Source organism: Ptychodera flava, chromosome 21, assembly GCF_041260155.1.
Source record: "Ptychodera flava strain L36383 chromosome 21, AS_Pfla_20210202, whole genome shotgun sequence".
NCBI lineage: Eukaryota > Metazoa > Hemichordata > Enteropneusta > Ptychoderidae > Ptychodera > Ptychodera flava.
The window spans coordinates 21,478,237-21,504,402 of record NC_091948.1 but is presented as its reverse complement, the minus strand read 5'-3'; the positions used below and the strand labels follow the sequence as shown (position 1 = coordinate 21,504,402).

The following is a 26,166-nucleotide window of genomic DNA, read 5'->3' as shown; positions in this document are numbered from 1 at the left end:
CCTGTCAATAGACAGAATCCGGCTATTGACAGGCGCCCGCCAATGACAAAAAATGGCTATTGACATGCGGGACGTTTTTCGCCAAAATTAACCACATTTTAACGAAAGAAACTGCTCCATCTTGTTAGAATGCTTAACAAAGCCTTTTCTCACTGAAACATGGACAAAGTCGCCGCATTTTTGCGTATTGCACAAGTTAACCTTGCATGATGTTACCTCAACACCTGGCCTGTCAATAGTCAAAATCTGGCTAATGACACGCAGCACTCGTTCATCAAAGTCAAGTTACTGGTTTGTAAAGTAATAAACTGGCCCATGCTTCTCAGAATGTTTTACATAGTCTTTTCTATGCATGAAAATATGGACAAGGCGCCATAGACTTCAACTTTAGGCCGCAATTTAGCGTACACACGTAAACTCGGCGTGTACGATGTTGCCGCACCACCGCGCCTGTCAATAGCCAAGAGTTGGCTATTGACATGCGGGACTCGTTCGTCAAATTTTACAGGATTTTTGCGAAACTAAGTGCCCCATGCTTCTCAAAATGTTTCATATAGTCTTCTTACACATGAAATTATGGACAAGGCTACGTAGACTTTACCGTATACGATGTTGCATCAACGCCTGTCAGTAGACAGAATCCGGCTATTGACAGGCGCCTGTCAATAGACAAAAGTTTGCTATTGACACGCGGGACTTTTTTAACCAAATTTTACCGGATTTTAGTGAAATAAACTGCCTCATTGCTTCTCAGAATGTTTTCCTTTGCCATTTTGTTCGTAAGAATGAACAAAGTCGTCGTCTACCTTACTATCCACGATGTGGACTGTGCATGTACCAATGATCGAATGCAGCATCCGTCTCGTACTGCGGTGTGCAGTTCTCTGACTTGAACTACTGAGATTTTCCGACTTTTACGCTGCAAAACGGACTTCATCATCACTAAAAGTACCAAATAAGTATCACCAATCGGCAAAAATACGCGTATGCAGGACCGTGATTATGCTAGCGTGACACGGTGAACGCGTACGATGTACCGTGCGTGACGGCTTTCGCTAGCATTGCAAAATGCTGATTTTCCGATGTATTAGAACTTATTTTGTAATTATTACATGGCAGAACAATGTGTTCTTCATTTACGTGGAAGAAGAGCAGTTTATTTCGCTAAAATGTGGCAAATTATGGCGAAAAACGTCCCGCATGTCAATAGCCAACTTTTGTCTATTGACAGGCGCCTGTCAATAGCCGGATTCTGTCTATTGACAGGCGCCTGTCTTTCTGTTTGTTTTTTACATGAACTGCAATCAATTCAAAATCCCATGGTGGTGTTGTCATTGGTTCTAAATTGTTTGTCATATACATTTTGCTTTCTGGCATTTCTGAAAATTCTCTTTTATCACATGGCAAAGGCAGAGAGAACATGCAATAGACCTTGTAACCGCCACACACTTTCTTATCCACATATCAACAGATGTCATTACCAGTCTTGAATAACTAAAATAAATTGCTCAATTGTGTGATATACCGTTATGTTACAAATAAATAGTTTTAATCAGGATTTTTGGTCATTGTAAGTCCCTTGGAAAAAGGCTATTGATGAGAGTGTTGGCAGATTGTGTGAATTGGCCGAAAAAATTGTACACTAGCTGCTTGTACAAAGATTCATTTTGCTAGCCAATGAAAATATTCCATAGCTGTGGTGATTGGGCAAAAAGTCATTGAAGTCAAAATCAGCACATGAAAGGCGGACAACCTGTCGGAAACCTTCAGCACAACAATGGACCCTCATCAGAACTATTCCCAACCGGGTCAATCTGCTGGTTCCAAAGTGCCTCTCTACACAAAAAAATTTAAACTGCCTCCCAGGATATGGAGTTGAAATATAGCTTAACCTTTGGCCACAATGGTTTGGCCTAAACTCGTTGTTATCAATGGTGACTGTAGACTTGTTCACAGGGGATTAGGGTGAACAACTTAATGTGGTCAAAGTGTTCTTTTAGCCTTGCAAGTGAAATACCAAAACTTTTCACCAATTTCTGTCCTGTAAAAAATGCTACTTGTGAAGCTATGACAATATGGTTTACCTTCCAGTTCATGGTTCCATGTGCATGTCTAATGCTAATAGATTATGACAACTAAAAATACATTTCACTTCTTTCCAAATTTTCTATTCCCTAAATATAAAGAAAGTAAGCATGGAAAGACTGCATAACTTGGAGATTGTCATAACATTTGCCTTGGCTTAACACTATTCATTTTTTTTTCTTCAATGAAACAGAGGTAGAAGTCCTCAAGCAGGTATATTCTGGTCATCACTTGGGTGTGCAATCATTCCAGGTCATGCAAAGAAAGAGCTGGTAAAATCGATCATTCAGTGCAATACAAAATGGTGTTGTGTCCCGCCAGGTGTCATTCTCTTCAAGTATACAAATTCAATTAGGCAGCAAATTGTTACGGGCAGGGAGCAGTTCACAGATGGCATAATCCTTACCCAGTCATGGATGAAACATTCTTTTAACTGGAAAATAGCTGGCCAAAATTCATGGATTTGCCTCATTCACATGCATGCTGATGATGTACATCACTCTACAGATTGAAGATAGCACAGAAGTGTTCTCAACACTCAAAACTGCTTGCTGCTATTCATTTGTAGGTGCTAGCACATCTGTGGCTGCAACAAAAGAAAACTGGTATTATATCTTCTTCATCCCTTCTTCTGTCTGTACTCTCTCTTCCTGAATGTCTTATTAAAGGTGTCATGACGGATTTCTTTACGGTCTGAAGATGTATTCACTTGTGTCCTTTCACTGCAACCTCAACAGTGTAATCTGAAGGGAATCTCCTCTGGTAAAGGAAAGCTAAACAAGAGGAGGAAATCTTGAGTTTGACTAATCTTGGAGATTGTAAGATTGATTGTTCCGTAAGACAGTTTGATCATATAAGTATTGCAAGCTTCACCCACCCATTAAACAAATGTTTTTTTCTGTAGATATATCAGAGTTCACCAGAGAGAACTACAGGTTTGCACTTTGGTATTGATTGTCAGGTAGTGACAAGGTTAACAGATTATAAGATAAGGGACTGTTTGAAATTACTTTGGGTGACTGACTTCTAACAATACCGGTATATACATTACACCACCGTTTCATCATTGCCAAGGCAGATATAATTGCCAACAATGATGGTTTTCTCAGTCCCTGGTCATGTCCGTGTGTGCGTGCATCTGTCCGTCTGTCCGTTCACGCAGATATCTCAGAGATGTCTGGAGTAATTTCATTCAAACTTGGTAAAAGGATTACTCCTTATGTCATATGCACGTCAATTTATTTTGTGATACGATCCAAAATGGCCGCCTTTCCCAGGGATTTTTTTAGGAAAATCTTGTTCCCCAAGGTTTAAAAGTTTTCTCAGAAGGCATTCATCAGATATCGTTGAAAATTCATATGTGATTTTCACTGACTCAGGTTTGTTCCATATAAGAAAGAAGTATCTAATATTTGATAATTATATGCCCTCATTCATTAAATATATTCATGTCGATCACTGCATTTTCCAGGTGAACTTTAGACTGCTGTTGAAATTGACCAAGGTTGCATCAAACACACATATATTGAAGGCCATATAGCTGCTCAAGTCACAGATGCTTTTCAATTCAATTTTGATCAAATGGTAGCACAGTGTCACTAACACTATTTTAGTTCATTAACCCTTTGAACCCGGCTTGGAAAAAAATGTCTGTATGATGTCATAGGTCACCAGGAGGTGAGGGTGCAAAAGGTTAAATGACACACATGACACAAACGGCCAAAGAGGTGAATTCCAGATAGATTAAACAAAAACGCAAGTGGTTCAACCAATTTAGAGGGCCAGTAGCTGTAACTTTTGAGGTTGTTTTCACTATTTTAGCTTTGAATGTCAGCTACAATCACTCGTATGTCCGAACAGTACTCGCTCAAGTTTAAACTGTAGAGATACACAGTGTTCAACTTGTCAACTCAACCTGTACATTGTGTAGACTGCACTCTTGTTGTTGATAAGTGAATTCAAAGTTAAACACTAACGGTCTACTTTAAAATTTTGTGTTGACAAGCTAAGTAGTCAGCATTTCAACATGCGTTGGGGAGTAGAACAAGAACTTGAAATTGACATAAAAAAACAAAAATATCGAGAAAATCATCAAAAGTTACAGCTACTTGGCCTTTTAACCCCTTGAGTGCCAAAGGCAAATTTTGTTGCCTTTGTAAAATACAACCCAAACAATGTTTCTCAGACTTTTCCAAAAATTTTGATCAAAGATTTGATCCAAATTATCAAAACAATTACAGAAAAAATGAAAAAAAAATATTTGGTAAAATATTGCACTAAAAGTTTGGAGGGAAAAAATTACAGCACCCAAAGGGTTAAATTCAATGGAAAGCAAAGGTTTGCAAGGTATGAATTAGGTTCTGGACAATGTACACGCATAGAACCTAAGTGTACCAAGTCGAGAAGTACATGCACATGTATGCCCTTATGCTGCCATTCTTCTTTTCATTCTCATAAAGATGGTGAAATGTAAATATGTAGAGTTCATCAAATTAGCTTTTTTCAGAGTTTGACTGCGATATATCATCCACTCTGCTACTGTCAATTCGTCATGTCATATCAATGTACATGGTATTATGGTGTACACATATATGAATGATGTGAAAGTGCCAAATAAACTTCCGTGTCATTATATGGAAATACTTTACCTGGGAAATGCATTAGAGTTAAGCTTGCCATGGTTTTAAAATGTAGATATACTCACAAAAGTCAACATTTTCCATTTTCATATGTGAACAAATTGTTCTGGATTTGCTATTCCGAAAGTTGGTTATGAACCGTATGATTTTGAAAATTTTAACATGATGATTGATGCCATGTCACCTGATCAGTGATCTTTAACAACAGGAGCCATGTGAGTGCACAGGGGAGGTTCCAAAGGTGTGAAAGACAGAGGAGGTTCCAAAGGTGTGAAAGACTTCCTTTGTAGCGACAGACTTGTGAAAACTTCTAAAACAGAAAAGTTTGTTGCGTTACTACAACAATCAATCCTCCCACTGCCCATCTCCCGTTTTTGGAGGAAAAATTTACTTGGGTGCTAATGATTAAAATTCCTACAACAAAATGCCAAACAACAAATATACAAAACTGCAAAAATTTCACACAGAAAAATCAGATACATGTACCTTTCTAAAGTAAATGATGCAAAATTTGAAAAAAGTATCAGCAAACGCCACTTTTATTTGAGTGCACAGGTACATTTGTGCCAATACTTTACTATCTCTGTCCCCTTTTAATGCATCACACAGGCAAACAGCATCCTACCAGTAACCGTTGAAAAGATTTTATAACTATTGAAAGAATATATCACTATTTACATGGAGAAAAGCTGAGCCAGACCTGGTTGTGTGATCCGAAACCAGCAAATCGATCTGTATCAATAGCAAGACATATGGTAATACAGAGGAATAGTTTCCTGGCCGCGCTCTCCTATATATTCCACCCGAAGCAATTGAATGAAGTATTTTTGCCCCTCAAGAGTAATTTCCTTTAAATTTTTGTACCATCTGTGGCTCGTTCAAAGGTTGCCAGATGCTGTAGTGAGAATTTCAGTCTTTCAAGACATGATGATTCATGTTTGGACAAAATAGAAGAGGTCGTGTTGGTTTTGATTTTTTTACTTCTTCAAAACTATTCTAAACTTGTGATTTTTGCATATCCAGAAATTTCAAGAATAACGCTAATAGACTTCCCTGAAACCTCTATAGTTTGATTAATTCTCAATAGACATTTTAAACGCAAAAAGAATTTGACATTTGTTGGGTTTTTCCCTTTCTTTTCATTTGGACATGCCCAAAGTATGGAGATGTTTAGCTTTAGATGAAGCATTGCATACATAATTCCACCCCTTTGTAGTATGCATATATGCATGTATGTTCATGTACAGTGTGTACACTCAGTTGTTGTCTTGCTCAGTTAGCTATAAATGTACATCCAAACACATTGGGTGTAAATTTGATTTTAGTTTTTTGCTCACGTGTTCACACACGTGAGCATATGGTTTACCGCTGTCTGTATGTGTGTGTGTGTGTGTATGTGTGTCTGTCTGTATACCCGATATCTCAAGAACCGCTGAAGGGATGTCAACCAAATTTGGTGCACAGCTTCAGGATCTGAATGGCAAGAACTGAAAAGGTTTTGGTGGGCGTGGCTTGGATATTAATGAAGTTATGAAAGTTTTAATTTTTCTGTTGCATGGTTGTCTATGAGAGAGCTTGCGCTAACGCCGTTTATGACAAGTGAAAACGATCGACTGTTTGAGGGCGCTGTGAAATGAGCTGATCCAGGTTGGCTACAGCTGGATAGCTCTGGTTTCAACCACGGTCCCTCCGTGTTTCAACCTCGTATTTAACATTAAAAATATGATATTTTATGACTCATTCAACTCACTATTCAAGATAAAATATCGTTTAGCAAATTAGCTTTACCCTTGGTGATTGATTGTTTCTCTCGCTGCTCGATCGCCAGAAATGACTACATACGTTCTCTACCTAGCCCCGATCCCTAAATATGGAAGTGCTGATGAATAATAACTTTGGGTCAAAGGTATTGAAGTGTCCAATCAGGTTTGTGCACAGAGTCCAAGGCCGTGACCTACTTCATGTACTTCTGCCGTGTTTTGATTTTGCTTCGCCAAGAAACGTGCTCACCATTGTCCATAAAAGTATGTTTGCTCTCCTTTGTAAGCATTTTTAAATTCTAACTGTGTCAGATTAAAAAGGGGAGGTTGTTCGTGAAACAAATTCCGGGATAGGCTTTGGTATGCATACGATCGGCATCGCAGCAGTGCATGTAGCATACCATGCTTGTGTAACTGCCGAGCTCAACCTGCATTCACGGTTGGTACTCATGTACAATCAAGATGTGTTCAATTCCGATGAAGATTCATAAGTCTTACTTTTGCAGTCTTTTTTCCGTATGATAATCCCGACAATTCGTGTTACTGTTAGACGTTGTGGCCATTTTATGATAAGTTTTCAATACTGCAAAGCTACATAGCGTCACTATCGTGTGATCAAGGTACAGCGTTGTTGAACGGGATACAGAAACTCTGCAGAGGGAGAAACGGTCGTTGACATGAACAGTCAATGACTTCAGCACGTAGTCCGCAGATTGCGGATTGAGAAAATAAACGTGTCCCAGTAAATAACGGGATATTTATGTACATTAACTCGATATTAATCAAATTTCCAGCTTATCGCAAAAAGTGTATTGCAAAGATTAATTTGTCACTGACAAATACTGCCCTGTACGGAAAAAAACAGTCAGTAGAATAGTTCAAGTAGTACTACCCGAGACAAACACTTGTGTTGTCAATTTTGATTTCATTTTACAGACTTCATACTTCATCAAGTATCGCGTATTTCAGCCTTTGTGAAGCCATTTTATTGATATTTTCAATTTTTGTCTTGGCTTTGTTGTGGAACATGTTGAATCGTCTCCGCGGACATGTAGGCACTAGGCCGTGGTGCAAACATTCAGCGGCCAAATTATCGTTTCGAAGCAAACAGTTCTATCACAGAAACACCATCAATTCTCTCTAGCAAAGTTGCATTAAATATTCAGTAAAATGTCACATAACGTTAAAAGTGTGACGGGGTCGAAGTTACTTGGGTACCGGGGTCGACCAAAACCAGTGTGAATTACTGGGGTCGAAGCGGACAGCGGTATGGATGACGTGTTCCCTAAGCGAGCTACCTTCAGCAGTCTGTTTCGTCGCAAAAAATGTCAACTTTTAAAACCCGTCATTTATTTACTGATGTTATTCTCAGCATCACAAACATATACGCCTCTGCTATGTATCACAGCAAATAGTTATATTTGAGCGCCCCGTAAATGGGATCCTCGTTTTTTTGCAAACCCGGAAGTGTGTCTTGCTCAATGCATTTCCTACCCATAGCGAGGGAAACTGCCCGCGTTCCCATGCACCTGTTTTCAATACCAGTGCAATGCTATCTGTGCAAAATTTGTGGTGATATGCTCCCGTGTGATGGAAAACCTCTCTTATTCTAACAATGACGTAGTTGACTTTGGACTTCGATTTCGTAAATGTGATGTCCATGCAGTGAGTTTGGGTTGGCGCGCTTATAATGCAATCTTCGCCCGCCTGCGGTCCGATATCCCACATAAGACATAAGACCACTAGAAAGATTGCAAGAAACCTGTATTTCAACTCTGTTGTCATTTTTAGTTGCCTTCACTGCTTATCGGAGAGGTTTTTCCAGGATTGGAAGCCGTGGGAATGTAAATCTATATCTTTCTCAAACATGCTGTGTACATTGATCATTATACCAGGTTATAACAGTATTGAAAGTCATTTTGCATTTTCATGTCAGCTAATTCATAATTTGCATAGCTAATAAGCTTTCACGGTTTGCCATATAGAGCTTGAAGGACTTGACCAAAGGCAATTACACATGCTATATTGTGATACAATGACAGTACTCAAAGAAATTAATTATTTTTATTTCAGCTAATTACATATTTGAATACTTAATGACCTTTAGAATTGATCTGTGGTGAAATTCATTATGTTGATCATAACACTTTCAATGAAGTTGCAAACATGTAGCAAAGGTTCAAACTTGCACATAAATGCAATATATAATGAAACACGTGAGCATTTTCAGTTCATATCTGGTTAATTGTTTGTTTGTTTGTTTTTCATACCTTAGTCATGTGACATGGATATGCTCACAGAACACCAAAGAAGAAGAAAAAATGAGTGATGAAAACACTTTGTCCAGTAATCATTATTGTCAGTTTAGTGAGTTTTGAAGTCTTTTTAAAAGGATGCAGGCTATAACTTCAGATAAAATTTTCATCATTTTTATGCCATAAAAATAAATGTATTTGTGTCCTCTCCAAAGTACAGATTAAATTACAAGGTCTTAGCCTTGTAAATGCTTTTCGCATGTATGATGTGTAATTTTGTTGTTCTAAAATGAATTCTACAACAGACCAAAATTTATTTTGTCAACAATTCAGTACATGTAGGACATACAGGTTTCGAAGAAGCAGAATACCTGTTACTGGGATTTGATTTTGAGAGAGGAACTCTGAACATGAAGCTCTATTCTACTGACAGAACCAACATGATAACACACAGAAAGTTACAGCTATTGGAGCTGTACCTTTTAGTGCCACATATCATACACCAAGATGAGCACATCAAAGTCGAAAACATTTGCATTTCCAACATATCATGAGGAACCACTTTCTCATCCAAGGTTTCAGAGAAGTCCCAAAATATTTTCATCGTGTGCAGAGTAACATTTGTACAATTTGACCGCGATATTTTAATTATATTTTCTGTAATATTTGCCAAAAAGGCTCCATATTAATTTTCATGACTGTTCTGAATATCTACAAAGAATGAATACACACTCATATCAGAGGACAACTATATCACGTTGTTCTAGATATTTTACATGCATTATTTATTTTTAATTCATGGCTGATACATACAATGCAAATTTGCATAGAGATACCACACATTTAAAGCATATGCGGTCTTATTGAAGTTTTGCTTGCAACTGCTTTATGGACTTCTGAAAATACCAATGCCATCCCAGTCTCCATTGCATGGTAGCTTGCAAGCTACTGATATGCATGACGAACAGTTTATCTCCATGTATGTTTCTATATTTTTCATGGAGCCAGTACAATTCTGCTGAATTTCATATAACTGCATGATAATGTTGATGCACTTGTGTTGATTGCTGGTCTGTCCAAACATGGAGTTACATGCATACTGTCACGTGTATATCATGCCCCATGATGATGTGTTACTGTTACTTGTCAATTTGAATAATTAGTGTCTCCCAGTGTATTTCAACAGGTGTTTTCATTCAGCTACATGTAACTTCTCTTGCTATCCCACCTCCTAACTGGTGTAGAGATCCAGTGTTGTTTTGAAAACTGCAGGGTTTTGGTCAAAGCTCATCAGTGAAAACATCACTAGATGTTATCACAGTCCAGACTAGTTGTCCACTGTTGTCTCTGTAACAAGAGAGATTCACTCAAACTCCCTGTTTGTGTTTATTCCTGCACCTGGTCGTTGGCAACATTTTGAATTTACCGAAGGACCTTGTCCATGAGCCAGAGTTTTGACCATTTCGATTCCTACAATTATTGTCAGGACTCTTGCAGAATACTGGATGTAATCTTCTCTATAAAGACAATTTTGTTTTCTTAGAGGACTACAACTTTAGAAAAAATAAAAAATGGGACCCCTTGGGATTATACGGGTTGTGAAATTGTTCAACAAGGGCCCGGTAACTTTCAGTCATGCCTCATATTTTTTACCAAAGACGGCAGGTAATTTTGAACATTTTCTAAAGCAAAAACTATGCAAAGCCTTCAAAGTACGGTACGGTAACTTGCGTTCGTGGAAATATCAGAAAATTGGAAGTTCCACAGGAACTTCACACTCTCTGCTCCAGTTCGCTGAATGAATACTGACACAACAAGCTTCCTTGTAAAGCTTTTGTTCCTTTAAACACACACACACAAGACAATTTACTCCTGACATCAAACTCAGGACCAATCTTGTTTTTGTGCCATCATTGGATTCAGAATCAGTAGACAAAGGCCCCGTATTCTCACTAAACGTTTTCAATTTGATGCAATCAAGACAACAGAGAAAAGATTTAGTCCTCTCAAAGCAAACACACAGTGGTGAAACAGTAAATTGGGAGAAATATTGTACCGTCAGCCTTTGTCAGGAATGGTTTATCATAAAAGAGGCTATCAGGTAACACAAAAACCCATTGAAAACTGTGTGTATCCCTAAAAGTGTTGCTCTTTCATTAAGTGACTGGTTGCATATTCAAATGATAACTTACAAAAAATAGAAAAAAAATTTCCATTAACCTGTATGTGACAGTGAAATTATGGGAGTACAATGCCCGCTTGGGGAATATTTACCCTTCATATCTTCCAAGACAGAATGTCTATATTCGCCATGTCATCAATATTTGTTCTGTTGTGTATAAAGATGTAACTTTATTGTGTTGGAATATCAATGGGTAGTTCCGTCCTCTCAGCAAAGCATTGAAGCTGAGACTGTTTGATGTTCTTTCATATGAGAAATGCCGTGGTAATACTGCATTTGCCGTGAATTGAAGCTGTAGTTCCGTTTGTGTAATTTTCCTTCTGATGTGGCAAGTGGCCGTAGCCAACAACAATGACCCTTATGAAGGAATATCTGATTTTTGCAAATTTACAAATTTTTGTGTCTTTAGATATCCTCCATGTAGATTCTTGGAAAAATAATTGTTCGGTTGTTTCATTAATAAAAAAAATGAAAGGATACAATGTACTCCATGAAATTTGGTGATAATTCAAAAAAATTTGTCATAATTCGAAAAAATGAAAGAACTAGAGCAGTGTTGACTTTCAGTGTTCATACCTGCTTTCGGTATTTATATTTGCATTTCCGATTAGGGTATGGGCGAATATTTTCCAAGAAGGGCTAGAATGTTTTCAATTGATGTGACTGTAGAGCTGCAGCACCTGGAAAGGACAATAACTTTAACTTCTGATAACAACCAGATTGAGAAAATTTCAGCTGTCAAAAATAACATTGAAGGGTTCAGACATGAGTCGAACACAATGCATTTCAGTGTATTTTAGGGAGCAGGACAAGAAAGTGCATTTCACAAACGGAATGAAAATAATCGGAAAACACATCAAAAGTCGCAGTTTACGGAGCTTTTAACAACCCCAATGCTACTCAAAACCAGCAAAATATAGAAAATTACAAACACTTTAATCGTCAAAACTCGCGCTTTCCGAAATAGCGTTTTTCACTCTTGTCACTCACGGCAAAACAAAGCCAGAAATAATCACGTAGTGTTGTATTTGGGCATCATAGGTAAAATGTTGACAGTTTCCATTCTAATGGGTACGTAGAGTGTTAACCCCTCCATTCTCATGTTAAATCAAGTGTATTTGAGGTCATTTGTTCATAATGTATCTCTGTATTCATTACTAATACAATCAATTCATGCTACTTTCTCACTTTCCCCTTTCTCCCATTTATAAGCAATCCCTCCATCAACCACAAATTTATTCTTGACACTGATTGACTGGTATTGCTGTACTACTCATTTAAGACCTATTTGGCAGGTCTTGTAGAATTTTTCATCGTCAACCTAGGTGGTAAACTTTCCATCCCGTGTGGCAATAGTACCGTTAAGACATACAGGCAGCTGTTTTTCTGTTTCTACCGAATTCTTTATAATATAGAAGAAGGGACAGTGTCCATTTCAAAGTCTGTGTAGTCCAGGTTATTGAGAAATTGTACTTTTCATGAGAGATGTGAGCAAGCTTGATCTGATACTCAAAAATCCTTTATAGACATATTCATTTATGGGAAGTTTAGTACATAATGTTTGGCTATGCATTTCAAATAAAAATAACTCGTTATCAATTCATACAGGCGATGCGCTGACCATTAACATTTATTTATGTGCAAGGGTGAGAGGAAAGCCAAAAATTAACAGGCGAGGCTTGCCGAACCCATTAATTTTTGCTTTCCTCGAGCCCGCACCCATAAATAAACGTTAATGGTCAGCGCAGAGTCTGTTATTTTCATTATATTATCAACGAACCCGAGAAAACCATCAAATTTGCGAAAATTTCACAAGCGAACGACAACTGGGCCGCAGAACTGAGCAATAGGCAACGCACTGTCACGCGCGCTGTAAAAATTTGGCAAATCCGGAGATGTTTTCAGAAAAAAGAATCTCAACTTGGCCCGCAAGTGCTCCTTTTTATTTTGTGATTGATTATGATTTACGTTTGAGCTGTAAAGTTATGATACTTTGAGTTGTTAATCTTATTATTCATATTCATGGGCATGTAAACAAACCATTACTGTGTGTTTGTGGTCAGTCACATGGTTCAGCTCGACCTATCAAAATGCGACAGGCAGGGCATGGTAATATGATGTACAGTAAACATTGGCCCGAAATTGTGCACTGTAGTCCAACTTTTTAAAATTTCAGGTCATTGCGTCAGTATGTGTTTCATGTTTTCAGCTGTTAGTCACACTCATTGGGAGACAGTATACCCTGGCAAAAACTGTGTGATATGGTAGAATTGACAGATGACCAACACGTATTTATATAGTTGTAGGACCTATGGATAATGCTTACACTATGGATCCACCAGACACTGAAAAGTATTGCTCACTCAAGACTACTTATGGATGGATTTCAAGAGATTCCTTAGTTCTTCTTGTAGCTCAGCAAAATTATTAAAATTGTGTGGCTTTTTCCATTAACCCTATCTCCATCTTGGTTTGGCCCAAATATATATTGCCTGCCATGATGAGTGTGGACCTATGTACAGAGAAATTGGATGAAACCAAAAAGACAGTGCAATTCAAGAGGAAAGGCTGTGCCAAAATTTGGCAGTGAGAAAATTTCACATATAACCCACCATCTGGACCTTTTCACCCCTATTTTCCTTTGTGGAGGTCCATCTTTGCCTCAGAAAACAACGGTATTAGACTGAACCATGATGGTGAAGGGGGATAAAAGTTGGGTGCAACCGTAGTTTTGATGCCAGAATCAAAAACACATTACCGCTCAATTGAAATTTAACCATTGAAGTTGTGTGAAGTACAACGTTGTCTTTCATTTATTCTGTAGTAGAGTAAGGGACCATACAAGTCATGGAGAAAGAAAGACGAGTGACACAGAGGATAGTGTGATTCATTAAAAGTATACATTTAGAACATCAAAAGATAACAGATTGGCAAATACAATCACAGTGTCATTCTACAAATGTCTTTTAGCTCACATGTACAAGTGTGCCATTAGAGAGATCACCATTAACCTCTACAATACAGGAGACAAAACATGTGTTTTACTATATGCTTATCAGGTTTCCTTTTGTACACTATACATTTAATGTATTATTTCCTCAAACAGCAGTCTTGATATTAGACTGTTTTCTTTTCTTCTTTCAAACATCTACATGTATTCTTTTGATTTCTAATATATGGTAAATATATACAGTATATTATATTTATCTTCTTATTTTCATAACTCTGCTGGCTTCAGACAGTGTTTTTGCTAAGGTTTAGGAACGTTGGTAAATGACATTGGTAAATGACATTTCTGTTGTCACCTACATGTAATAGGATAGACTCTCCACAGCCGCTGTGCCTTGTTTTGTGCGCGCCCACGATGAGACTGCATTCGAAGGCTACGCGCTGCCAGACACAGCGACTGTCGGTTTTTGCAAGTATATGAATATTCATAAGGGTTGTGACTTCAAAAGAAACACCTATCTAACCGGGCGGAGAGAATATATACTAGTAGCTAGTAAACCTATTTACGCGGTATGGTTTTATTTTTCATTTTTCATTTTATTTTGCTATGCTACTTGTCATTTTTGTTTTGATTAACGGGTGTGTGGAGTTCTATAAAGTACCCGGATCAGGCAGAAATCCGACCGTCGCTTGCAAGAACGTCCAGACCCTGGGATTCGCGTCGCGTCTCTGAAGGGCGCGCGCGTGTTCCAACAGCATGAACAGGGAAGAACGCGAATCGCAGGGTCTCTGCCAGACAAGTAATAGGATTGCATCAATATACTACGGGGGACACACACACACACACCTGCAGTAAAATTTACTGGGGTACTGGCCTCAACAAAAACTGCTTCAGATAAAGTACACCTTGTGAACAATTTTTCAAACATATTTTCACAGTGCTTTTCTGGTTTACTCTCTGTGTGTGTGTACTCACCTTGAAGCTTGTGGAGTATAAAAATGTCGCTTTCGCAAAAATAAAAACTTTTTATTTTTACATACACTTAGCGCAGGATATGATAACAATGTCAATTTTTAAATCAGTGATTTAGGTAATTTTTTTCACAAGTACCAAAATTTGTATGGCCTCTGATTTGGATTCTTGACAATGAAGGAGAATGGTTTAAAGGAGTTTGAGTTCAAAACTTTCAGTTTTGAGGTGCTTCTTCTGTCAGTAAGACATCTAGGAATGTAGATAATATCAAGTTGTTGGCAGAAATGTGGCCAAGAATTCAAAGAAAACAAAGATGTTAGTAAAATGTGACATGTTGATGTAAGGTTACATGTAGCTGTGATATCTCTACCATGTTTTCAGTGAGCCACTAACATGTTCAGTACATGTACTGTACATGTAAACTGCGAGTAGTAACTGTAATCATAGACAGTCAACTGTCTGTGCTGTAATTGGCCATCCATACAGGAACACTATATATTGTACTTGTGTACAGCCAACTCAACACCTTTTCCAATGTGATTCTCCAAACACATTTCAGAAATATAGGCTACTCTTTCTGAAAAAATGTGGTGCAGTGAAAACTTTTCATGCAGATCGACACAGGCTGAGCCCTATGCAAATAATCTTTTATTCGATTTGTGATAATATGGACATCTGTCTCTTAATTGACGGCAAATTGTTTTCAAAGTGAAATGTGATGTTGAGTGGAATTTACCTGTTTATAAATACCTCTTTGAATAAATACCTCTTTGAATAAATGTCTTAGGCCCTGTAATAGAAACAACTTTGCAGATGGCAAGGGTGTCTATAGACAGGTCTCAGTGTATGCACCAACCCTGTCATTTCTATATTTATGCTGTACATTATATGCTGACAATAAGGAGGCATCGTGACCCAGTTGGTAGAGTACTGGACTCACGATCTGAGGATGGTTAGATTGAGCTGAGACCCGGATGTGGTCGGCGTAGTGGACTGGCTATCAGAGGATGAGTTCAAGACTAGTGTTGTACCGTTGAACACAACACTTCACTCCTCATCCTGCAAATAGGTTTGTTGCCCGCCAGTAAATACAAAAATATGATATGTTGGTAGGTAGAAGGAGCTGAAAGCATAAATTGCACTGAAAAGTTGAGATGAAATTTCTCACGGTTTCTCTCTTTTTACACACCAGATCACATTCCAGAAATCATCTCCAACAGATGCCCTATTGTTTGTATTGTATCCTAAGGCAAAGGTGGAGCCCATTCCATTAGACGTTTTGGAGTAGAAGTTGTGCTCAGTGAAATATACCTGTAAGTAATCCCATTCTGTCATGAGCTTTCAACACAAGAAAACTGAGATATTCTCTTTACGTGTAGATTTCATATACATGTCTAACATAAGTATGTCAAAATGCATGATACATGTGCATCCTTTAAATATGCGAGTGATAGGTACGTCTCTTGATCATATTCCGTTTCAATGTCTTTAGTTGTTAAATGCTAGAGTGTTTGATTAATAGATATAAAAGTGCTCTGGTTGTTATTGTTTGCATCTTGCCAAAATGACCACAAATGTAAAAATTTTGGGGCTTTTGAAATTTCAACATTTGTTCCATATTCCATGTTTATGTTATAACTTGTGGTAGCAAATTTTTGGGCGCGGACTTTTTTATCAAGCTTCTATGCTTTAGACTGTGTGCTTCAAGAATGATGTGTGTATGCACAATTTTGCCTAGGGAAGCGTCACACAATGTCTTTTTGCATAATGACAGATGTATGTCACTTTTTTGGGGGCACAATCAGATTCAGCTAACTTGCAGCAAGGTTGTATATCTAGTATTTTATGAGCAGAGCTATAATAGTTGATTTGTATGATACACAAGAATTGAAGAATTTACCAGATCATAATGTTTGCAGGTCCTTGTCTTGTGACACAAAAAAAGGCACTCTTTTCAGTTGAATTGCACAGAAATGTCATGGTAATAAAATTAAGACCTATTTGTTTCTCATGGCCAGAAATCAACTAGTACATTGACAATCTTGAGTTTCACAAGTCTCTACAGTGTCCAAAAATTGTCTTCCAAAAGATGCCACAGCAGACCCCATTGGTACATGGATAATATTACAAAACTGAATTTAAGCTTTGCTCTGGGCAGTGTACAAAGATCAGTTCACCAAGACTGACATGTGTGTGTGTTGATGCGTTTCGCAACAAGATCCAATAAAATATGAGTAATCTGTGCATGGCTGTTCATAAGCATACACATATAGAGGCAAAACGCTATGTTACTTTCTGTGTGTGAGTCCACATAATTTCATCGGAATTTTAATACTTTACTTATAACTCTTTCACTGTTGAGACATTCACAACCAATGCCATCCTTCACAAAGGGATGGGCCACAATTCCCTCCTTGTCCATGTACCGGTAGGTGGACCCCAGCAAACAAAGCTTCCTTTCTGCTAGGTCTCGCCACATAGCATTCCACATCCGTGATACTGCGCAAGTTGGTATGTGCGACCAGACCTGGCTGGGTGATATTCCGTCCATCATTTCTTGTCAACCGCGCAACTGCAATCTGAGTTTGCTGCGAAAGAAAAATTGCTGTCTGGAGTAACGGCCGCCTGTCTCCCTGACCGGAAGCCTGTACAAGCAGTCGTTGCATTGGAGAAGGCACCATAGAGAGAACAGCCAGAGAGCATGAAGACAAGGATGCGGTATTGCATTCGTAGGAGAACAGTTCCACACAGGCACACTTCATCTATTAAACTAAAGCCATGGATACATAACACGGTACACGATAATATTTTTCCACTCCCGAAAAAATACACCATACATATACATTTCCCATCCCAATACTAAGGGATGCGGTACTATCCTGTAGGGAAGCACTTCTCCATCTGTTGATGTCAAGACACTTCTCCCATGGCTCTCACAATTGGATTGCTTCATGCACACACATCTAACGTTGCCTCAATTTACATGTAATGAGTCTGTATTAAAACATAAGCCAGGGTACTCGTGTAATTGGGTGAGTACATGCTCAAGTAAACATTGTATCACCATCTCCTGAGATTTGATTCAATCGATGGTTAAGTTACATTTAAACTCAAATGCTACACTTTTAACGATGAGCTCTTACATGACTGTAGTAACTGCCAAATTAAAAAAAAGAATGTATACTAATAGAACCTGGGTTATGAACTTTTCGAATGCTTAGCAAAAAGCAATGTGTAAGAATTTTCTCATTTATTGCAGAATAATCAGGCCTGAGAAAACCATGCAAGTCCACAGTTGACTACTTTTTTCTTTGTCAGCACAAATTTCATTCATGACCAATTAGGATGTCACCTTTAGAGCCAGCAAGTTTATGTAACATATTTGATTTTGTGGAATGGTACTTTCCTCAAGCCCATCATTTGCTGCTTCCGGTTTCGAGCCAGATTATTTGCGCTTTGCTTGCCGTGGCCTGCCGCGATTGGAGGAAAGGAGAATGCAGCTGCCGTTACATCTCGGGGTCGCTCAGTCAACATAGTTCATTAGCGAGCACAAAAAGGAGATGATATAATTCCGCATATGTTCATATCCACAAGAGCTGTCCACCTTTGGTTCACCCTGCCATTATTTAATCAATGGTTAATTGCGACAAGATGATCCCTGCATTTATCCCATTCAGGCTGCCTCCTGTTGGTGAATGCCATTGTACAGACCGCAAGTGTGCAGCAATTTGTTTGACTGTGAATTAGAAACATGAACGCACATTCATTCAGTGACGGAAGATTAAGTTCATTATTTGTGATCTGTCAATCAAGCTTCCACAAATTGACAATCAATCTCATAATTCGACGGATATAATGTCATCAGTTTCTGTGTGGGGCCAGGTGAGATTATGGTTTTCAGTTTTTTTGTCATGCTCGTTTCAAACCGGGGAAACAACGATTAAAAAAAAGTACACTTTTAATCGGAAATGAGGTGGACATTTCAAATTATTCATGTTCAGGAAGTTGTTAGATCTTCTTGCATAAAAGTGTGTTTGTCGTTACTTTCTTAATGCGTCTATGGTGGAACATGACGACAAATGAATAGGGTATAAGTTGACATCTGAGGAAGTGCTCATTGACTGGCTGTTTCTTTTGGGAAAAAAACCACAAGCTCTGGGTTCTGTTATTAGCCACGGTGTCTTGAAGAGACGCTCTGTGTGCAGCTGACAATGGCATGTGTGTCAATGGAAAAGCCTGCTTGATTTGACAAGCTCTTTTATGTCCCAACACGGGTAACAAGCGTTAATTGTAAGGGCAGATCCGTGGCAACAGAGGTTTTTTTTCCAGAGGTTTCTATTCATGAGATCTGCAGCTGAAGAAGTCGGAGAACTAAACAGCGACGGCATCAAAGCCGGGTGGTGTAGCATTTGAATTCCTTGACACCTCACCGATGTTGATGTAATATCAGAACCAAATGCACAGAAACTTACTGTGAAAAGTGTTCACGATACAGATGGGTGTTATAAGACCTCAGTACAGATAGCGTCATGAAAACCCATCTTCAATAGAGAAAATCGCCATTCAGCATAGAAACTTTTTGTTCTGATTCTTTTCATCTGCTGCGCATTGCCAGTCTCTTCCCGTGCCGAATACCATCATCTAGTCAATGATCAAGTAGCGTTTGTCACTTATCTCTTTTCATTTTCCCCTTTTCCATTCCCTGACTTTGTACAAATCCATGAAAACATCAATTGTACATCTGAAAAATCACACCACAGTTACTAAGTCAAGTTCAGCTGCCTTTTTTTTTCATTGACTTTCATATAATGTATGAGACTTGACAATAAATGAAGGCGACTCTTACTCTAAAACTTCTTCATCACTGAAGAGAACTTTTTAAACAGCTCAGTGATTTCTCTTGCGTGTGATCACTGTGCTGAAAAATTCATAGAGATAATTTTTTTATCATGACTTTCTGCCCACCTCAAGCATCTGCTGGTATCAATGCTGGACAAGAATAACTTCTCTCGCGCAGAATAGTGTGCCGCATTTTAGCCCGGAGACACAGAGAACCGACTGTATTGTGTTCACTCCATCTGTCATAATGAGAGTGATGTGGATTATGGGAATTGCTTTTATTTACGGAGAGTGTGACTTGAGATCTATGTTACCGTACCTCCAGGAACCACCTTTTCATTCCGCTGTATGGTTTTGGCTACTTACAAAAATGAAAGGTATTATTTCAGTGATGTATATAGAGTTCTTCAATTTTCATATGTAGAGAGGGGGAGGGTGGGCTGTCTTCTTTTTTTTCTTGGCAAAATTGTAACAACATGGCGGGCTTCAAATCTTGAAATTAGGTATGGGAAGCATTGTTCGCAGCATGGCAAAGGTGTTATTGATAGTTGGAATGTAAACTACATCACATGGCTGCATTTCAAGGGGAGAAAAAGGAGGGAAAAAAATCAATATCGTTTGCCCATGAGCTAATTGTAAATTAAGAGTTATCGTGAAAGAAGTGCATATTCTTGTCAAAGTATTCAAGCGTTCAGGAGGACATAGTTGTAGAGGCAAAGTGGGGCTGCCATTGTCTACCAGCACGTGAAAACGTGAATAAATGGCAAAAAAATCTGCTCAGAGTTGTGAATGGACATTTATTTTTCTCGTCTCACCCACATGCCTGCAAGATATTGGCGCTTTCCCGACATTCAAGTTTTTTTTTTTGCTGCAGATAAATGGGACTCTGCAATCATTTCTTGCTGTAGGGTCTCGCAGTGACAAGTTTTGTGTCTCAACGTTCTCTGTACCAGAAAAGCATTATAACAGACATGCATGTTCCCTTGCCTGTGTCGTACATAAAATGGAATCCTCGTAGGGCAGTAGAGAATACAGGAGTCAGGCAGTATTTTTTATATTATTAAAGGAAACGACTTGCCCTGTGCCAGCAACTTTTAATCAGAGCATCCCTGCCCCGATATTCGGAGAGTTTCCGAAAGGTTTATTTTGGATTAAGTATGTGGGCTATGTGAGGTAACCTTTTGAGGAATATTAAAGTTAGGATGAAATAAGCCATCAAAATAACTGTGTGCCTGAGTGTCTTCTGAAATTTTATTTATTTATGATGCCCAGAAAACACGAGGAAAGACTCTTCGGCCAGTCATCCAATGTGATGAGTCAGCGGTGGAGTTTTGCATATTATTATGAAAAGCAGTTTGCCACCATATTGTGCTTTGGATTCAACAATTTTTGAAAGTTCTCACTCTCTATCAAATTATGCTGGATTTAATCAATTCAAGTAAACAAATTTGTCTGAGTTATCTGCCAAGATGTATGTTTAATAAAAATCCAGAACCATGGTGGGTTTTTATCAGAAGTTACACTGCTTTTGACATACATGTTATCTCAGATACAGTCTTGTTATCATCTTGCTTGATTCCACACAGACCTCGTGTGTTGAGGAAGTTCACGCCGTAAAATTGCACGAGCTAAACTTTTCCTGAAATCCATTAGGAAACAACAACATGAAGAATACAAATCATGGGTCACCATGCAAAATTTTGTTCTAGATAGATAAATTACCCAACTTTTGAAATTCAAAATGGCCGCCATCCCTGTGTTGACTCTGTGGGGGAAATTAAATTTTTGAATTCAGCAAAAATATGCCAGTGAAAAGTTAAGTTCCTCCATGAACTTCAAAATGATTCCCCACAAGTGGTAGGCCAAAGAAGTTTTGTGAAAATTCAAGAGTTGGAATTTCTGAACCAAAGGCGCATTCTGTCAAAAAACTGAATGTTACGAACTATATTTCTTGCAATGGGTGCATACACAGTGCCTCGGTGCATCGGGCAGCCATGTTTTGCCTAACCATAGCACGGGAGATGAGCGACACACCCTTTCACACTATCAACCTGCAACTTGAAACCAGTGTATTGGCTCAACAGTAATGATACATTTCTTTCCCAGTACTTTTGAACTTGAAGGAGGAACTCGAAACTTCAGACTCCCTGTAGTACCACGCTTCTACAATATAAAGGAGTCTACCATACAATGGGTCAATTTACAGTGAATATCAGTGCTTGTAGTGGAGACATTTGAGAAGATGATTTTAAATCGCCGTTAAAGGTTACATGAAAGACAAGTAAAAATTCCAACAAATGAAACACTACACCAGCAAGAACTTTCATTTTTTTGTGTGAATTCACCCTTGCTTTTTCCCATTGCCACTGTGATGTAGTTGTATACAGTAGGTCCAACATAAAGTAGGAAATCTAATGTTACCAACCCTATCTCCCCATTTTCGTCATAAATTGGTTTGACCTTGCCGCAGAAAGCATTCAGGTTGCACCAAAATTTAGTGACAAAAGGGTGAATGGCACCACATCACGGTAGTAAAACGGTAAATTGATTCCTCGGTACGCCTTCAAGAATACCAATACTATCAGTCAGGGCTGACGCAGAACCCTGCAATATGATTCTTTTCATCATGTTTTTCACTCTGTATCATATCATATGATAGCCAGAATCAGATGAGACCAATGAAGGCTGCTCTATTGCGTTGACCAAGGAGCTAAGATATCTATATCAATTGTAGCTCTGGACAAGTTACTGTTTGAGAGCTGTATGAAACGGAACAACAAACTGCCTTTGAACTTCAAATCAATTTTTTTTCCGCTTTTCCAGCCATTTTTGTGACTTACCACAGCCAAATGTTGCGCTAAAACCAAGTGACTTGATCCATTGATGATCCGTTTCTTACAGTTGTAAAGCACACATGTATAGTGACAAGTTGACATATTACGATCAATCCAGACAGCACAAAGAGCACATTGATGAAGTGAGTGCGTGTATATATAAGGAGTGATGCTAAAGCTGAATACTGTGTGGTATTTCACCATATGGGTATATTTCGCTGTATTACATATAGGGTACATCAAAAAGCTGGACATGCAGACATGCCGTTGATTCACAGAACGAGAAAAAAGGACTGTTAAAAACCTGATTTAAAAGTTTCGGATGATGTCTTTGAGAGAGACATATTCTGTCAGGCCGCGGTCGCTGATTTTGATATTGCAATTTTACACAAATACCATTATACCATCACTCAGGAAGTGCTACGTGTACCAATATGCCCATCATCATCAATATCCTCTTAGCGAGCCAGTGAGGTATTTCTTCACATAACGATCAGCGCATCATTATAGTCCTATTATGGATTGATCTAGCAGTAAGCATATTACATGCTAGTATCATGAGGCAAATCCTTTCCATGAGAGGAATGTGGAAATTATTGCAATTCCATCGCTTCTTAATCGGTGGACAAGGTCATCGATGCAAAATTCCAGGTTTACGTTTTCTTTTCTGTCACATCCACCATCCTTTTTTTTCATATACTAAGATTTCCATGTTTCAAGTAAAAAAATCGGTGTTAACCCTTTGAGTGCTGTAATTTTTTCCGCCAAAATTTTAGTCCAAAATTTTGCCAATTTTTATGAAGTTTTTTGTAATTTGTGTGACATTTTTGCACTGAATGGATATCACTTTTTATTGGCTACAGATTTTGATCAAATGTTTGGAGAATATCTGAAAAAAATTGTCTGGGTTACAATTTATGAAAGTAACAAAAATTGACAGTGGTGCTCAAAGAGGTTAATTCACACCTATGATACAGAAGGTTGGCTGTCAAGCCAGCCATGAATTCAAATGAAGCAGAGGTAACATTTTCCAGTTTCTGACTTTCCGTCATAAATTGGTTGATCATATTTTTTTTCCCAAGGAATATTTGCATACTAACAGAATCTTGAAAACGACCTATCCCAAATTATGGTCCCACTAGTTATAATTCATCTGGAAGCAAGAACTTATTCAGCACGGCAAACGTTCCTTCATACTGTACACAACACATAGGTAATGGCAATGAAATCCATCACCAGTGATGAAGGCAAAATAGCGCAGGGGTTTTATGTGTTAATTTAGATTTAATCAAGATTTCATTCAATGCCCTCCTTGCATTGTACTGGCATTCTCTGTATCTCTTCAATCTTGTCATGGAATTAAAAACTTAATTCCACCATAATTATCATCAAGGATGTCGGGCAGAGAATTTGTTGAAGTAGGCCATCGTAGGTTTTGCGAAAAAGGCCTTAATCCACCTTACACGACAGTGAATACTTTTAAATTTGATGTATGGCAGTGAGCTGTAATTTTCACATTCTGTGTTTGCTTCGTAGAATTAAAGGTGATTTTCTTGGCTTTGCTAACATGTGATATTCCCTTCAAGTGTAGAAGTATTGGTGTAAGAGAACATCTTTCATTGCCCATATCTCACTACTACCTTCGCAATATATATGTGTAGGTAGCCTTACAACTACACTGTGCCTCCATGACCCATGCAACTGTCTTAGCCCCCCCTGAAACAAACTTTATTTTCTTCTCTTTTTTTTCCGTTTTCAGACCTTTCCCACAGTGCTACATATCCAGTTAAAAGTTTGTCAAGAAGAAGATGAAACAAATTTTCTGCATCTAGCTGTGTAACTGTGAGTTTTGATTCAAAAATTCTTACTCCGCCATTCAAGAAGGGATCGTTCCACATTTTGGTGACTAGATAAGTGCATATGAAGGTAGATATACCAAGCTTGTAACATTTGACATTTTTAGGGGGCAGCCTTAACCCCTGACATACATGTACAATACATGTTTATACCAGCACTTCCCTGGACACGTACAGATATTCATAATGCAACTCCATTCTGGCAGCATTTGGGTGTGGCAGTCCGCTGAAAACAATCAGGCATTGACCTCAAATTTAATGTCAAGAGGGTCAAAATACAGAGCAGGAGAAGTTCAAAGTCAGATATGTTGTTGAAAATTGATGTATTTTGCAAAATGATGTCTCAAAGGAGAAATTGCAATCCAGAATCTGTCAAGCATTTCGGTACCCTATAGCTGGTTTTGGAATACTGAAAAGGTATACCGGATAGATAGTCTGGACTACAGTAGTTAGCAATGTGTGACAGTTATGAGACTCATCAGAACTTTCCAATAATTATTATACAATCATAAGCAGCTAAAACTTTCAAGGGTTGAATTTATGAATGGTGCACCGCCAAATCTCATTCCCAGCTTTCTCTGCCATTAGGTTTTCAGGAGTCTTTCCGTTTACTCTGAAAGCAGTTTCCAATGCTAGACTCCTGTGAATAATGCAGTGTCCAGAGCTGGTTTGTGTATGATTATATACCGGTAGGTAAAAATGGATTATTCTCACATTGAATACATGCGTTGAATGATGGCCTCAAGACGTAACATTTTCTTTTATTTCAGAAAGTCGATGTACAAGAAAGGTTTTGTTCTATAGGTAGTTTCCTGTCATGGCAGTAGATTTGGTCTTACTAATTTAAATTGACACGGCAGTGGCACCCATGTGTTGAATCTTATGTACTCAGTTTTATCAGGAAGCTTATGAATGCCCCGATACTTGTATTGTTTTCACTGTATTTATAAGTTTTTACCATCTTCAGTCTTGCTTAACAAGAAATTAAGTGGGTCACGAATAGGCAACATGATAAATGGCTATGTAGTTTACTGAAATCACTTTAGGTGAATCACCATGGCGTCTGTTGGTTGTGCCGCTGATAGTAATACTTTCCCTTTTCCATCCACATAAATTCAAACCCCAGTGTTTCAGTCTTTAGGAGTGGAACATCCCTGTAACATCGGCAAATGTTGACTTTAAACTGTCTACGGCACACAACAACTCAACTTTAGCCTCAACCTTGAACCAAGTCATAACAATTTCCCCCCCCCCCCCTCCCCCAAATCTCATGTACCTTCAATGTTCGGAACGCCTTTGGAACAGGATTTAGAAGAAAATGAATGTCCCTTCCCCCAAAGTCTTTTATTCAGAGATACTATAGCTTGTCTGGGATCATTTTGAAAGTCAAAAAGAAAGCACTGCATTCACGGGCTTGTTTCCGCAAAAGCCGACGTTTTATTTTTTATTTTAGTTTTGGGAGTTAACACAGAAGATTACAGCCATTTTGAATTTTTGATGTCCATAAATTGGAGACAATTTTCTTTTCTGGTGCAAAATTTGCATGGTAATTCCATGTTATTATTCTCGATCTTGAAGAGAAATTCTCACAAGTTTCCCAGAGCGAAATGTGAACAAAAGTCAAAGACATTCATTACCACGGCCACGGTACCTTCACAACAGCAGGCCGATCCACAGAGCATATATAATTCAAATAAATAGCGAGCACTATCTATTTACAGAAATCAGTTTTTAGGCTGAACCACATAAACTACATTGATTCTGCTCGCAGTGTAAGTCAAAGTAATTTTGTGT

At 38.4% G+C, this 26,166-nt stretch overlaps 1 protein-coding gene across 22 annotated transcripts in view; it reads left to right on the top strand.

The window, feature by feature from the left end:
- LOC139121717 (DET1 homolog) overlaps positions 1-26,166 on the top strand; it is a 52,096-nt gene that overhangs the window by 1,519 nt on the left and 24,411 nt on the right. For 7 of the 22 annotated variants that reach the window (XR_011549339.1, XR_011549340.1, XR_011549341.1 and 4 more), the window contains exons 2-4: positions 16,036-16,156; positions 24,276-24,442; positions 24,961-25,061. The exons of 1 other annotated variant lie outside the window; for it this stretch is intronic. The gene's annotated coding sequence lies outside the window, so the exon portion shown is untranslated. Of the gene's footprint in view, positions 1-16,035; positions 16,157-17,618; positions 17,638-24,275; positions 24,443-24,960; positions 25,062-26,166 lie in introns of those variants that run through there. 14 more of the 22 variants (XR_011549342.1, XR_011549343.1, XR_011549344.1 and 11 more) reach the window with 7 other exon arrangements.